This window comes from Tupaia chinensis, unplaced genomic scaffold (assembly GCF_000334495.1).
Source record: "Tupaia chinensis unplaced genomic scaffold, TupChi_1.0 Scaffold138235_1, whole genome shotgun sequence".
Classification (NCBI taxonomy): domain Eukaryota; kingdom Metazoa; phylum Chordata; class Mammalia; order Scandentia; family Tupaiidae; genus Tupaia; species Tupaia belangeri.
In genome coordinates this window covers 1,836,998-1,850,856 of record NW_006198133.1, presented here as the reverse complement: position 1 = coordinate 1,850,856, position 13,859 = coordinate 1,836,998, and the positions used below count along the sequence as shown (strand labels likewise).

At 42.7% G+C, this 13,859-nt stretch overlaps 1 non-coding gene across 1 annotated transcript; it reads right to left on the bottom strand.

The window, feature by feature from the left end:
• Positions 1–785: 785 nt before the first annotated feature.
• Positions 786–949, bottom strand: LOC114004494 (U1 spliceosomal RNA). Its single transcript, XR_003546630.1, has one exon. It is a non-coding gene; the product is annotated as a U1 spliceosomal RNA (small nuclear RNA).
• Between the last annotated feature and the right edge of the window lie 12,910 nt (positions 950–13,859).

The window sequence follows — 13,859 nt, the reverse complement described above, 5'->3', positions numbered from 1 at the left end:
CAATTTCTTTCTTCCTTCTTTCCCTCCTTCCTTCGGTCAGTCAATATGTAATTAGACATTGCTATTCTACGTTCTATGCCAGAGCCATGAGCGATTTCAGATGCCGGGTAGAGCAAGCTCAGGGTTTGGTGTCGGGAAATGACGGTTATAATCCTGGCTCCGTTATTTACAGGGAAGCAGAATGAAAGTCAATGTTTACGTACCGGTGGCTTAGAGTCCACGTTTATGAATGATGGTTACCTACATCTGTTGTTTATAAACTGCTCTGTGGAGTTCCGTGGTTCCTTTCTCAGGGTTGCCTGGTGATAGTCTAAAACCCTGGTTCTCACCCAGGGCCAGTTTGGCTCCCTCCTCACTGGTGACCAGAGGGCATTTGGTAATGTCTGGCACCTGTGGGGGCGGGGCAATGTTTGCTACTGGCACCTAGTGGTGAGGTCAGGGGTGTTGTAAACATTCTGCGGTGCACAAGGCAGTCCGACCACAGAGAGCTACAGATGCGAACTCTCAGGAGTCCCCGGTTGAGAACTACCGTGGGAGTAGACACATACGAGGTTGAGCTAACAGGTTCTGGGTCCTTTGGTCCATTGACAACAAAGTAGATCCACATGTATTTTCTGAGTGTAGAGGCATGCATTAAATTTGGTAGGAAATAAACTAAAATGCAAAAACTTTACTGTAATTGAATTTAACACATCTTAATCTCCCCACTATAGCTCTCAGTAGATTCAGAATTTATTTGTAGCTCTTTCTTTCATATAAAAATTAAAAAATAAATATTTCTTTTACAGGGGAAAGCGCAAACGCAGTCCGCCACTACCACAAATGATGCAGTCGCGTTTCCCACATTTGGGGAAGTCGCAGGGCTCAGCACATCCGGAGTGCAATGGGTAAGTCTCGCTCTGGGAGAACCACCTTCATGACCATGCTGTGTCCCTTGCCAGGTAAGCATTATTTGTAGCTATTTCAAGGTTCTGGGCCTTTCTTCTCCTTCTCTTCCCATTTAAATCTACCTCTGTGTCTCCTAAACACCAAACCAGCACTGAGGGGAAGCAGAAGTCTAGTCTACTGTCACTCTTGGTCCTACACTCTTGTTTGCACCCCTCTCTGTTGGTCCTCGGTCATTAATGAAAAAAAAAATGCATTAAGCTTTATTTATTTATTTACTTATTTATTTAGAGAGTAGCATCCCCAACAGGGTCTTCACACCACGACATACCCCTTGGTCTCAGCCTGCCTGGACCTGGATCGCAGGTACATGTGCGCCTACCCAGTGTGCCAGGGGTGTGAACCCAGCACCTTCCCTGTGTGGGTCCAGTTGTGTTATGACCACACCATTGTCTGTCACCAGGTTTTACCCTTGCTTCTCTTTCTCTGACCAGCCATAATCAACTCGTGGCTCTCCCTGCATGGGTAGCAGCAGCTCCAAGCACAACTGAAATGACACTGCTGGCTCACTCGCCACCACCTGCATCCTGTTTGGGGTCACAGAAAGGTTTCTGACCTGCTCCTTACCTCTCAGGGCTGTGGAGCCTCAGGCAAGGGCTTTCTCAGACTGTCTTCTCTGACCCCTCGCTGTTGTCCCATCCTGGAGGCGCTCCTTTCTGAGGCTCCCTGGTACCCCTGATGGGAGTCTGAGAAGTGGGGCATGCATCTTCCTTGCTCTTAGACCCCCCCCCAACTCTGCCTGACTCTGCGTGCACAGCGCCCATTCTGTTATCTTCTTCACTACCCTCCCAATCTCGGATGCTGAAATTTAGCTTTTTAAGAGTGGAAAATGGCTTTTACATAATCTGGCAATCTTTCTAACCTTATTGTGTATAAGTATAAAATTAATGCTTATTTCTTATCAAACTGCCATTTCAATAAATGTTCTGTTCTTCCTCAATACTGGCTCTTGAAATAGCAAAACTTTGCCCTCTAAGCTATTGACTCTGCCATGAGTTTCAAAACCCTAAATCTAAGAATCGACTTCTCTGTAATCCAGCAGAGTTTGGCCTTCCCTAGCGGTAGGAATGCCAGGCTCAGTAGGAGGTGGGTTCCAGGATGAGCAGCCATAGTTTCCACGTGGTTTAGAATGCGGTCTGCTGCTAATGAGAAGGAAAGAGGGAAGGAAAGGCAGAAAGGCTCGATGGTTTCTGTTTCTCCTTCATCACAAAGTGATCTGACGGTGTGAAAAGCTGAGGTCCGCGGTGTACGCTTTCCCTTTATTGACGTGTAATTTTCCTCCCACGGAAAGGGAGGCTTCCGAAGTTCCCATAAGGAATAAAGGAGAGCCACACTTAATTTTGCCTTTGAAGCTCATTATTAAAGGGAAAATGGAATCGGATAGTTTAAAACATTTTATGCAAACATTTGGCTAGACACTACTCATGTACTCTTCCTACCCAGAGTACTGACTTTCAGATAAACATACATTTTCAAAGACATAGCAAAACTCTTCCCTAGTGGGAAAAGTAGTAAGCATAGTGACCAGATTGGGGAATTGGAGTACCTGTCTGTCATCTGCCTATCAGCTGTCTAGATATAGGTAAGACTCAGACTTAATTTGCCAGTGGCAGGACAAGGCATCGTGTATCATTTATTCACTCGCAGAGTGTTTATGGAGTGTCTGCCCCATGAATAAACCCTTTGACCTATTCTACTACTTAAAAGACTGGGCCCTGCTCCTGCTGGTCATTCACTAATCCTATGAGTGTGAAGAAAGCACTTGCTCTGTTTATGAGGCTGCAGTCTCTTATCTTCAAAATGGAAGCTTTTCCTGTGGTTCTATTTCAGTGGTTCAAAGAAATCTGTACTGTTTTCTGCCACAAGCCACTCCTGGAATAGAAAGCTTTCTTAGACTCTAATGTGCACATGGGTGTAATTCCCACGTTCAATGATTTCAGCTGCCTATGATTAAATACTCAATCAGTCCTGTTTCACCTACATTATCTTATTTAGCAATCATTACCCAATAAACTGCACAACAAATAACAGTTACCGATCTAACGGATGCAAACCATTGGCAACCCGAGAACTAAGATCCATTTGAACTATAAACAAATTTTCTGTATTCCAGATAAAGTCTAAACTATAACATGTGAATTTTTATCCAAAGTACCCACAACAGATAAGACATTTTAGCTGAAAACAGAGGAAAACCAATCCTATTCTCCCTTTTCTTTCCATCTAAGTCCCTGAGAGTGGACAAAAATTAACCAGTGGAGGTCATGTTGAAAGCTAAGATGTTTATCTGGGGGGTCAGGTTTCTGATTAAAGACTGAACATTGAGTTTTAGTCAGGACAACATTCGGGGAAACACAGCTCTTCAGTCACGTTGCATCTGCTGCTGGAGTCATTTATTATGAGTGTCCATTCACTTAAAAGAAGATGTAGGTAATTAGATTTTCAAGTCCAAGCTTTGCTCTCTGGTGGGAGCTAACATTTCAGACTGAAAGGGCTCTTGGAAGGACACATTTTTATGGGGATTACCATAGAAGTACCAAGTTAAAAATCACCTACCTGCCATTGCTGAACCTCCAGGCACACTCCCAGAGGCATCCCTGAAGATTCTGTCTCTAACAGTGTCTGTATTTCTAGCTGGTCTTGAAACATTAACTGCTTTGCTATGGATGCTCAGCGATAGTTCTCTGGGCTCACGGGTTACATTTACCTCTGAATTAGAGGAGCTGATAACTCTGCTATCACTGACTGCAAGACTCGTTTTCCCCACAGTTCTGTTTAAGATAAGACTGTGCTTGCATCCTGGAGTCCAGAGAGCATATCCATGTGTGTAAAAGTGTGCATTTGCACCCATGATTGTGAGGTAAAAATCACGTACGTGCCACGTAGGCGTGGCTATGGATCCCAGCCTTGTGCCCCCTTCCACCCGAGAGATTGATTACTGTCTTGGACTGTGCACCCTGGCCCCAGCTCTGCCTCCACCCTGGGTTATTACGTGCCACTGGGTAAAGTTTTCGCCTAGCCTATCCTTCCTTGCCAGGGTGAGGTCATAGTGAAGATGGTGGTGGGCTTCAAAGCAGTTCCTCTTCGACAGCATAAACTAACAGCCGAGCCTACTGTGTCTTCTCTAAATGTAGACAAGCTAGGCTGTTTGCCCCTTAAAAACTCACATGGCTTAAAATGAATAAGAGTAACCCTGCTGGGTGTCGCTGTCATCGGAAATTTCATTTGAGGCAGGCAGTGCTGTGGTGTTCCTGTGATTACGGATTCAATATTGGCTGCAGTTGCATCTAGATCCTTATCAGCTAGCTGTTTTGTAGGTGAGAAATATCATACCTGGCCAGATCCCTGAGCTGTTTCTGTTTTCCATTTCCTGTCTTCAGGAGCTCTCTGAATGCCCCAGCATCCCAAAGTAGCACAATCCAGAATCGTCTTTTGAACTAATCAGATGGAATCTCTAAAAGGATCTGACTGGCAGTTTTTTCCTTCCAAAATATTCGCTTTTTCAGAAAAAGCCGGAGCAGAGTGCACGGCTCAGTTGAAGTGTATTGGGATCTGGTTAACGAAGAGAGGCCGTTGGTCTGTGCATTTTCAGTTGTGAAAAGAGGAAATTAATAGAAGACGGAGATAATTCTGGCTGCTGTGGAAGCGGAGTCTGCTCCCAGTCCAGGTCTGACTGCCTCCCGCTGAGGTTTACCCAGCAAAGTAAAGCCAGCTGCCTGGCTGTCTGGGCTTTTTTGCAGAGGCCTGTCACAATACAATGTGATGAAGATGTATCAAAGCAGCACCCGCCCCCACAGGTTAAACTATTCTAATACTCTGTATCTCTGTCGCACCTGGCTCCGGGGACCTCCAGAGCCAGCACGGCATTACTCCCTGATGACGTTTCAAAAGCCCTGCAGTGACTGGGTGACTGCACAAATCCAGACATAACTGCACGCTCCCAGTGCGGGGGCGGCCCAGGACTTGGAAATGCAGCCCGAGTTGGAGGTTTAAGTGCACTGCTGCAGGTTGGGTTAAAGGCAAGGAGGCCTGGACTAGCCAGCAGGAAGGGCCTTATCTCCAGAGCAACACTACCTGTAAAATCAGCTCGAGAATACCCCGTGTAACATTAAAACAAACAAACACAAAGGCACTGGGACTTGTGGATTTTTACTAAGATAAAATAAGAGGGCAGTTACCAGAGGACAGTGATAACTGGACTGATCCAGGGTCTGTTTCCTGGGTGTCAGTGGCTCATTAAAACATAGTAAAGACTATGCCTACTCAAATCTGTGTCGTGCCCTGGCTCCACTCGTGGGAGGAACTAGCAGAGGCAGGGGAAATGTGTGGCCAAGGGGGCGTCCTCCGTACCTGGGCTGTCTGGAGCTGGCGGACCTCTCAGTTCAGCAATTTAGCACATTCATGGGGAGAGATGGAACACACCTCTAGGTCCAAGGGCTGGGCCTTGCATTTTTCCCCCTGGATTTTCTGGTGGTGTCAGTGTTTTCACTGGCTGTGCTATGGAGCATGTGGGATCCTCAGAGCTCAGAGAAACATGTGGTCTTGATTTCCACTGAATAATGTCTCCAGTGTAGAGGCTTATTTATAAAACAAACTGCCCCACTCCTCTTGCCATCTTCCCGGTCCACCCGTACCTTGACTTGACATTTATAGGTAGAATTATAATCATCTTATTTTCTATGTGATAAAACCCAACAAAACTCTCAAGGAACTGCTTTTTTTTTTTTATATATTAAATGAGGTGCCATTACTTTATGCCATTACATAAAGTGTCATTGCTGTCAAAATGGAGGAAAGAAAAAATGAATAACTTGGGGTCACCATGACAAGTGTAGGGATATTTCAGTTCTTTTTCTCTCATACTGAGAAGGAATGAAAGTATAATAGACCCAGGACCACATTAGAACTAGGCAGTTAGGACCCTCACCCCAGGCTCCCTGCTTTAGTGGGGCTCTGTCTCATCTTCCTCTGGCTACTCCACCTGCCATGGGCAGAGGAGTCCCTGAACCAAAGGAACACACCTGCTCATAGGACTCCCTCGAGACGAAAGGACTGTGACTGCTCACAGCTCACTTGTGCCCTTGAAGCCACAGTCTAGGTCTCCATGACGTGTGGAGAATTGATTGACCCCGAGCCAGGTTCGAATGCTTTTGTGCATCCTTCCCCACTCCTCTCTAAGTCTGAGGACAAGAGACCGTGGTTCATGGGGTATATCGACGGAGCTTGGATTTCTGATGCTGCACGTCCTAGACATTGTTGTGAGGGCCCTCTCTGTGTGATAATGGTGGGAATAAAAGCAGGGCAGTGGGTGTCTTGTGAACTTGGCACCTTTAACCGTACTTTTTACCCGCACCCAAAAATAACAGATGTGGGTCTGTGTGAGCACGTGCTAAGTAGTCACCACCCCCACTTCTTCCAGTGCACCCGCTTAGTGAATCCTGGGCTGCTGGCTATAGAAGTGAATGCTACAAAGGAGTGGCCCTCTTCCTTCTTCTAAAGATCCAAAGGCCAACACTTAACTTTTCTGATCTTCTACAATTTTTGTAGGGGCCAAAAAATGCCAATTATTTAATCAAGAAGGTAATTTTGGAAATGATCTCCCCAAATGGATAAGAGAAGATTCTAATAAAGATGATTTTAATGCTCAGGGTGAAATTATATTGAGTTATTCATTTACTTACTATTTTACTAGCTGCCCCTGGCCTGCTTTCTCCTGTGTCTTGGAAATGTCCTTTTTATCCTCCCATTTTCATTCTCTATGGGAAGTGTGAGCTTGGCAAGGCCCAGGATGGGCAGGGCTTGGATATGAGTAGACAGAATGGCTGGTGTACGGTTGGAGCTGTGGCGTACGAGTTCAGAGACCCTAGCAAGGTACGTAGTTTTCCCAGTCCAACCCCTCTCCAAATGTAAAGCTTATGATTTAGCAAGAGGGTGTCAAGACAGCAGAAGAATAAGACATGAAGGACATTAGGGGTTTGAGAATAGGATTAGGAGAAGAGTTGGAAGGCAAAGATGGAAGAAATTGGCCTCTCATAAAAATCAAGTTATGAATAGGCTTGGTATAACAGTATCATAGGCATTTAGAATCGTTTCTTAGGCTAGATTCCCCAAGGTAAGAATACATGGTCAGGGGATAGCAATATTTTAAGGCTCTTGATACTTGACAACTTATAACTTGCACTCCAGCACTCTGACCAGAAGTGTCTGAAGGTTCTTATTTTACTGGATCTTTGCCAGTAGTAGCAATTAGTTTATTACTATTATTGTTGTTGTTGTTAAAGAACTTTGCCTACCTGATAAATAAAGTGTTATCTGATTGTTTTAGTGTTAATTTTTTACTATTAGTAATGAAAATCAAATTGTTTCTAATGTGTCTGTTGTCTTACATTTTCTCATTTAAAATGATTTATTTAGGCATTTTGCCCACCTATGTATATTAGAATCTTAATAATTTAGTTAGGTAAGCCTTCCTCTTCGATAACAAAATGGCGCAGCTAATCTATATGAACAGTGACAAGCACAATGTATTTTCAACTCAGTAATTTTGTTTTTTCTTGTATGAATACTCAGGCATGCTTATGCCCATTTTATTTTATTTTAAATTTCTTTGAGATATGAGAGAAGATGAGTTATTTGGGATGAGCATAAGTCTGATTTTGTGCCATTAAGAGACTTTTTAAAGATGTGATCCTTTTAAATTTACTAGAAAATACTGTTGATCACCAATTGAGTCATTTAATGGCTAATGCTAACTTGCTTTTTAATCAGCCTACAACTATTTTTCATGTAAGCACTGATATGAGAAATACACAGGATGATATTTTTCAGCAGCAGAAAAAAATATCAAAGCGCTTTCACTCCCTTGGGACAGAGAGCTCTGGTAAGAGAGAAGGAAGCTTGTGCCCAATAACTTTTCCCTGGTCCCCAGAGACAATAGAAATGAAATGGCCACTTCAGAGTCTCCATCTGCTATACGAGTACACACCAAGGCCTTTTTCACTTCATTTTCTGGAGTGGATTATTTATTTTATTTCTCTCTCTCTGTCTTTTTTGTTTTTGGACTGGATTATTTCTAAGGCATGGTCTCACTTGGAAAAAATAGCCTATATGCCAAAAGTAAGAGGTGGGAGTGTAAAGTGCACTTGTCTCTCACACTAAACTAATCCTAGCTTAGTTTATTTATTTATTTATTTATTTATTTATTTATTTGGATGGTTCAGGAGGTTGCTTTTTCCTTCCTCCCTTCATTTATCCAATTATAAGCTTTCACTGAGCTCTGTGCTTCAGGTATTAAGCTAGGTTCAAGAGGGGTAGAAAAACAAAGGAGGCTGTGTCCCACCTGGCAAGCATGTGACACATGGTTGAACTGTCATAATCCAAGGTGGAATTGATAAGTGACACATGAGAGAGTCAGCTGAACAGCTGAATCTGGGTGAAAGGTGTACTGGGGATCTTTCTATCATCCATGCGACGTTAAAGTATTTTTACTTATATGAAAGAAGCTAAATGGAAAAAATACATTTCTTAAAAAAAATAAGCACCCTTGCCATTCTCTATGAGGAGCCTGAAAGTAAGAATGGGAGAGGATTCTTGGAGTTCGAGCGAAGGGGATGGAATATAATCTGATGAGGCTGATTCTTTGAAGTGCACACGCCCGATTCAGAATTGAACACACTGGCCTAAACATTTGGTAAGGGCAGAAATGGGTTGCTAGCTTGGCTGATCAAAACCTGTACCCCAAATTGGCTTATATGAATAAAGTTAAAAATGCCAGCACTCCTTCTGCATTCTAAAGAGGTAGAAGTCTCATGGCCCAGGAAATGGGGATATTGGCATGGGTTTAGGATGTGCAACCTGCTCTGTCAATCTGATTACAGACTGGGGAAACATGGAGGGACTCCTTCACTGGAGCTGTGGTAAGGGGGACACTACCGTCCTTGAAGACCTCTGAGTTGCCAGTTCTCTGTAGGCCACATTTAATGTAGGGATATTCAGTCTAATTGGGTTTCTTGTGTCAAAGGGAATAACATGGGGAGCTATAGAGAACAGGTGGGATGCAATTACTACAATAAAGTCACCTTTAAAATGGTAATTAGAGGATTTTGACCTGCAGGGATCCCTAACAATGGCTCTTTGGAAATGAAATAAATGGACAGCCTAATAAAATACTTGCTGAAATACATAGACAGACAAAAATTAGTTTGACTAGAAAGAAAAATAATTTGAATTACCTTAAGCAGGATTCACAGCCTCTTATCAAGCCCTATGCCTAAGTCAGTTCCCAGACCCTGAGTCCCAAGAGTTAAGGGAAAGGGATGTCTCTCTGAAGAACAACTACATAACAAACCCTCAAACCTTCTCCAAATGTTTTTGCAGCCATCACCAGGGTACCGCACTGGGGAGAAGGAACTCAGCTCTTCTGGGGTTTATTGGATCTGGCTCTGAACTTAGATGGTCCTCAGGAACCCAAAATGTTACTGTAGTTCATAAGTCATAGAAGGATCTTGTAGAGCTCAGACTACAGATGGAGTCCTGGCCAGTACTGTCCAAAGTGTGTCCAGTGGGAACATGAACATCTTCGGATTTTTTTTCTCCAGTTATAAAATATCCCTAGTAATTCCATATCAATTCCCTGACTTGTGAAGGAGGAGAAACAGGGCCAGCTGATGAATCTATCTGTGCAGTATGTCTACACGAGCAGGGAGAGTGCCTAGTGCACACGGTGCTACTCGGAGTGGCCTGAAAGACACTGGAGAACAGAAACCCTCCTTGTGAGAACTTGCCATAGAGCATATGGCTGCATATTTTGTGTGGAAAGAGAGAAGACCTGAAATATGGGTCTGTAGTGACTCATAGACCAGAGCTAAAGGGTTTCCTGACTGGTCAGGGACTTGGAAATAGCATCATTGAAAAATGGGTGCCAAAGATGTCTGAGAGAGGGGTGTGTGAAAGGACCTCTTAGAATGAGTAGAGTATGTGAAGTTACTCACGTCCCACATAGTGCCTATCCGAGGACATCCACTGCAGAGTCGAACAAGGTATTCTTTCCCCTGGATGTCTGTCTTTTTTCCCCACCACCTACTTCTCTTCGAATGGGTCCAAGCACAAAGAATCTGAGGTGGCAAGGATGGAAGCTATGCATAGATTCAAAATCATGGGCTTCCCCTCAAATGCTTACTTCCATTTTTAACTGCCCAAACTACCAACAACACAGATAAATAATAAACTCCTGATAAAGCACCATTTCTAAGGGAGGGCCAGCCAGCTACCTGGTGACATGTTAATTATATTTGACCACTCTCTGGAATACAAGGCATAGTTTTATCCTTACACAGGTAAATTCATTTTCCAGAAATGCTCAAACCACCATACATGTATCTTCACCCCCCTCCCCCAATTGCAGATGGATCAGGAAGGGAGGAAAGTTTATGTTTCAATTTTTTTTTTTGAGAGAGATTTTTGCTATAGGGTGTGTGCAGTCAATGGAGAGAGAGAGAAAAAACACAAAAAAATCACCCCCTGGAGGGATGGATGGCCATGCTACAACCACAATCCCTTCTCCTCCATTCTCCTCTCAGGATTTGGGGCACACATGCACACATGCCTGGCATGAGTTTTAAACCACCAGGTCCAGGACTCGAACCAAGATCGACTATGTAGAAGTCTAGCAATATAACTATTACACCATCTCTGGTCCCAAGCTTATGTTTCAATTTAAAAAAAAATAGCAAATTGCTTAAACTATCAACAACTCAAAAGAAAACAAAAATTCTTAAATCTGGAAGACAAAGCATAGAAGAAAATTAATAATACTTTAGTCAAAAGTCATAGAATTTTCAGTTCAGTTTCATATAATCTCTCTTTTGTTGAATTTGCTGTGTTACTATGGTCCAATCTTTCCATTTAAATCCTGGATATGAACATTCAACATTATTATTGTTATTTCCAGACCTGTTCCTACTATTAAATTGGCCATTTTCTTGGTCATTTTTTCTTCTTTTATTTCTGTCTGTCTGTCTTTAGTTTTCCTAGTATAACACTCCCTTCAGAACTTCTTGAAGAGATCATCTGGTGTTGGTAAATTCTTTCAGGTTTTGTTTATCTGAGAATGTTCTGGGCATTTCATCCCATATGAAGGGTAATCTTGCTGGGTACAGTATTCTTGGTTGAAATTGTTTTTCACTTAACACTTTGAATATATTTTCCCATTCTTTCCTTGCTTGCATTGTTTTTGATGAAAGGTTCGACATTAGCATGATGAAATGTCCTTTAAAAGTAAGTTGAGGTTTCTCTCTTGCCAATTTTAATATCTTTTCTCTGCCTGGGGTTTTGGCCAATTTGGTTATGATATGCCTTGGGGAAGATTTTCTTAGGTTGATTTTATGTGGGATCCTTTGTATTCCTTGGGTCTAGATATTTGAATGCCTCTGTAGGTTTGGAAAGTTTTCTTCCAGGATTTCATGGAATAGATTATCAATGCTCTTGTTAGTTTCTTCACTTCAGGGATACCGATTATCTGGATGTTTGGGTGTCTAATGACATCTAGTATTATTCATATATTATTCTCAATTTTGGAGGTTATTTTCTCAGTCTTTCTGGTGAATTTTTCTAGGTCAGAGGTTTTGCCTTCTACATCTGAGGTTCAATCTTCTGCAAGATCTAATCTGCTTCTAATACTTTCAAGGAGGTTTTGATTTACTGTATTACAGCCTTCATCTCTAATAGCTCTGTTTGATTTCTTTTTATGATATTTATTTCCTCTTTCAGATTGTGCAAGAAATTCCTCACCTCCTGGAATGCATAGTCTCTTTTTTCCTGCATCTTCAGGAGTTCATTGTCTCTCTTCTCTTGGATCTCTGTTAGCTTTGTCGCTGTGAATATTTTAAATTCTTTATCTGACATTTCTACCAGTTCCATTGTACTGTCTGTGGATGATGAAGGGCTGTTCTTTTCCCTTGAGGGAGAGAGATTTTCTTGGTTTCTCATTTCTTGTGCCTCTGTGGTGGCTTCTGGTCATCTGATGGGTTATACATTTCTTCCTACTATCTCACTAGGTGTTAGGCTGGAAGGAGAGGTTGGAGCAGAGGCCCTTCAATTAGAGGAGCAGGGCCAGACCCACCTTAGATGTAGACAGATTCTCAGTAGGTGTTAGGCTGCAAGGCCATACCTGTATTTTAACGTATTCTTTTGTCATTGCCATTTTACAGCAGAGCAAGTGCAGAAACAGGCAGGCACCCTGGGTCTTGGCCTGTGTTTTGCTGCTAAGAAGCACTTGACTTGGTAGAAACATGGTATGGCTTTCTGAAAACTCAGTTTTCTTTCCAGCTGAGAAACATCTAGTGAAACTGAGCTGCTTTCTTGTTGGGTGTGGTATATACCATAGGTAAGCATCTCTCTTAGTTGGTTTCTTTCTTAGCCATAATGCATGGCTCCTAGAATCAAAAAGTGTGCAGAAGTTATTATTGTATGTAGCAATGTACTTGGGAAACCTTTGTTCTCAGTCTCTGCAATTTTCGGCTGGTGATTCTAGTGGTTTTAGGAGAACCTATAATACAAAGGAGGAATAATTACCTGTACGTCGTCATTGTTCTGATTTACTAGTCACTCTAGATTTATTTCTTAGTTTGCCATAGGGCATGTGAACTCTCTGGAGAGGCACAGAAAGGGAGAGAGAGAAAGGGAGAAAGAAAATGAGAAAACATATCCCTTCTCCCCCCTCTCCCCAGAGGGGATGACTATGCCACAATTCCTTCTCTTCCATTCTCCGCATGGGATTTTGGGCATGCACATGGGCTTAGTGTATTTCTCAAGTCCCTGGGTCTGGGACTCTAACTGTGCAGTTGGCCATGTGGGATCCAGCCACCTTAATCACCATAGCACCTGGCTGTCCCAAGACATTTTGGGTTTCTTGTGGCAAGAAGAGGATCACTGTTCTATCTGGAGTGATTTATTCCAGTTACTGGGAAGAAATATGATTTCTGCTCCTCAGTGAGAGTAAAGAGTAGCAGGAAATCCAAGAGATTTAATGGGGAATATTTTTTATGTATACAGTCCGTAGCCTATACTCAATAGTTCTGGTCAATGGAAAGCTGCAACTACCCAATTAAATCAAGGCCAGTAAAGCATAGCTTTTGCAGCTATGGATACCAAAGCTCAGGATATCTATCAGTTAAGGTACTTTGTCTAGCTGAAGTCTAGTGGAGAGCTTGGGAACATAGGATGGCATGGCAGAAGATTCCCTACCTAGACATCTCTGCTAGCCAGAGTCGGGGACTATAGCTTTTACATTATTCTCTGTAAGTATTTATCTTCCCCAGTTTGTCCCTCTTCCTCATCTAATGGACAGAGATGATGACAAATGCTTTAGGTTACAGTGGGACCAAACTGGCATGACCTTGTTCTAAAGTGATATTCTAATTGACATCACTGAGATGCTTTGAGATGTCATTGATGAGACAAAATTTAAGATGTGAGATGTCATCGATGAGAGATAATACAATCTTTATGTCAGGGACACAAGCTTTTCATCTGAATGTAGGATAAGAGCAGATACTAAAGGGGAAAAGAGAGAAACACGCTAGATGTGTCCTATTTGCATTTCAGAGCTCTTCACCATTATCCATCCTGCTCTCTACCCCACAAAGCTGCCCCATGTAGATTGAATTGACAGTCTATCGATTCCACTTGGGTTTGGCCATGGGATGACTCTAGGATTGCTTCCAGCTGTCTCTATTTCATGACTGGAGGAGGGATGGTCTCTTTCTCACAACTCTTTTTGCATTCTAGTTACCTTTACCTCTTGTTACTGCACTATTTTTTGTGGTTGTTCTACACCACTACAGCTTTGTAAATAGCATTTTGACCTTCCTTCGCATCTCATATGTGAATGTGTTATCTGTTGCTGATGGATATAG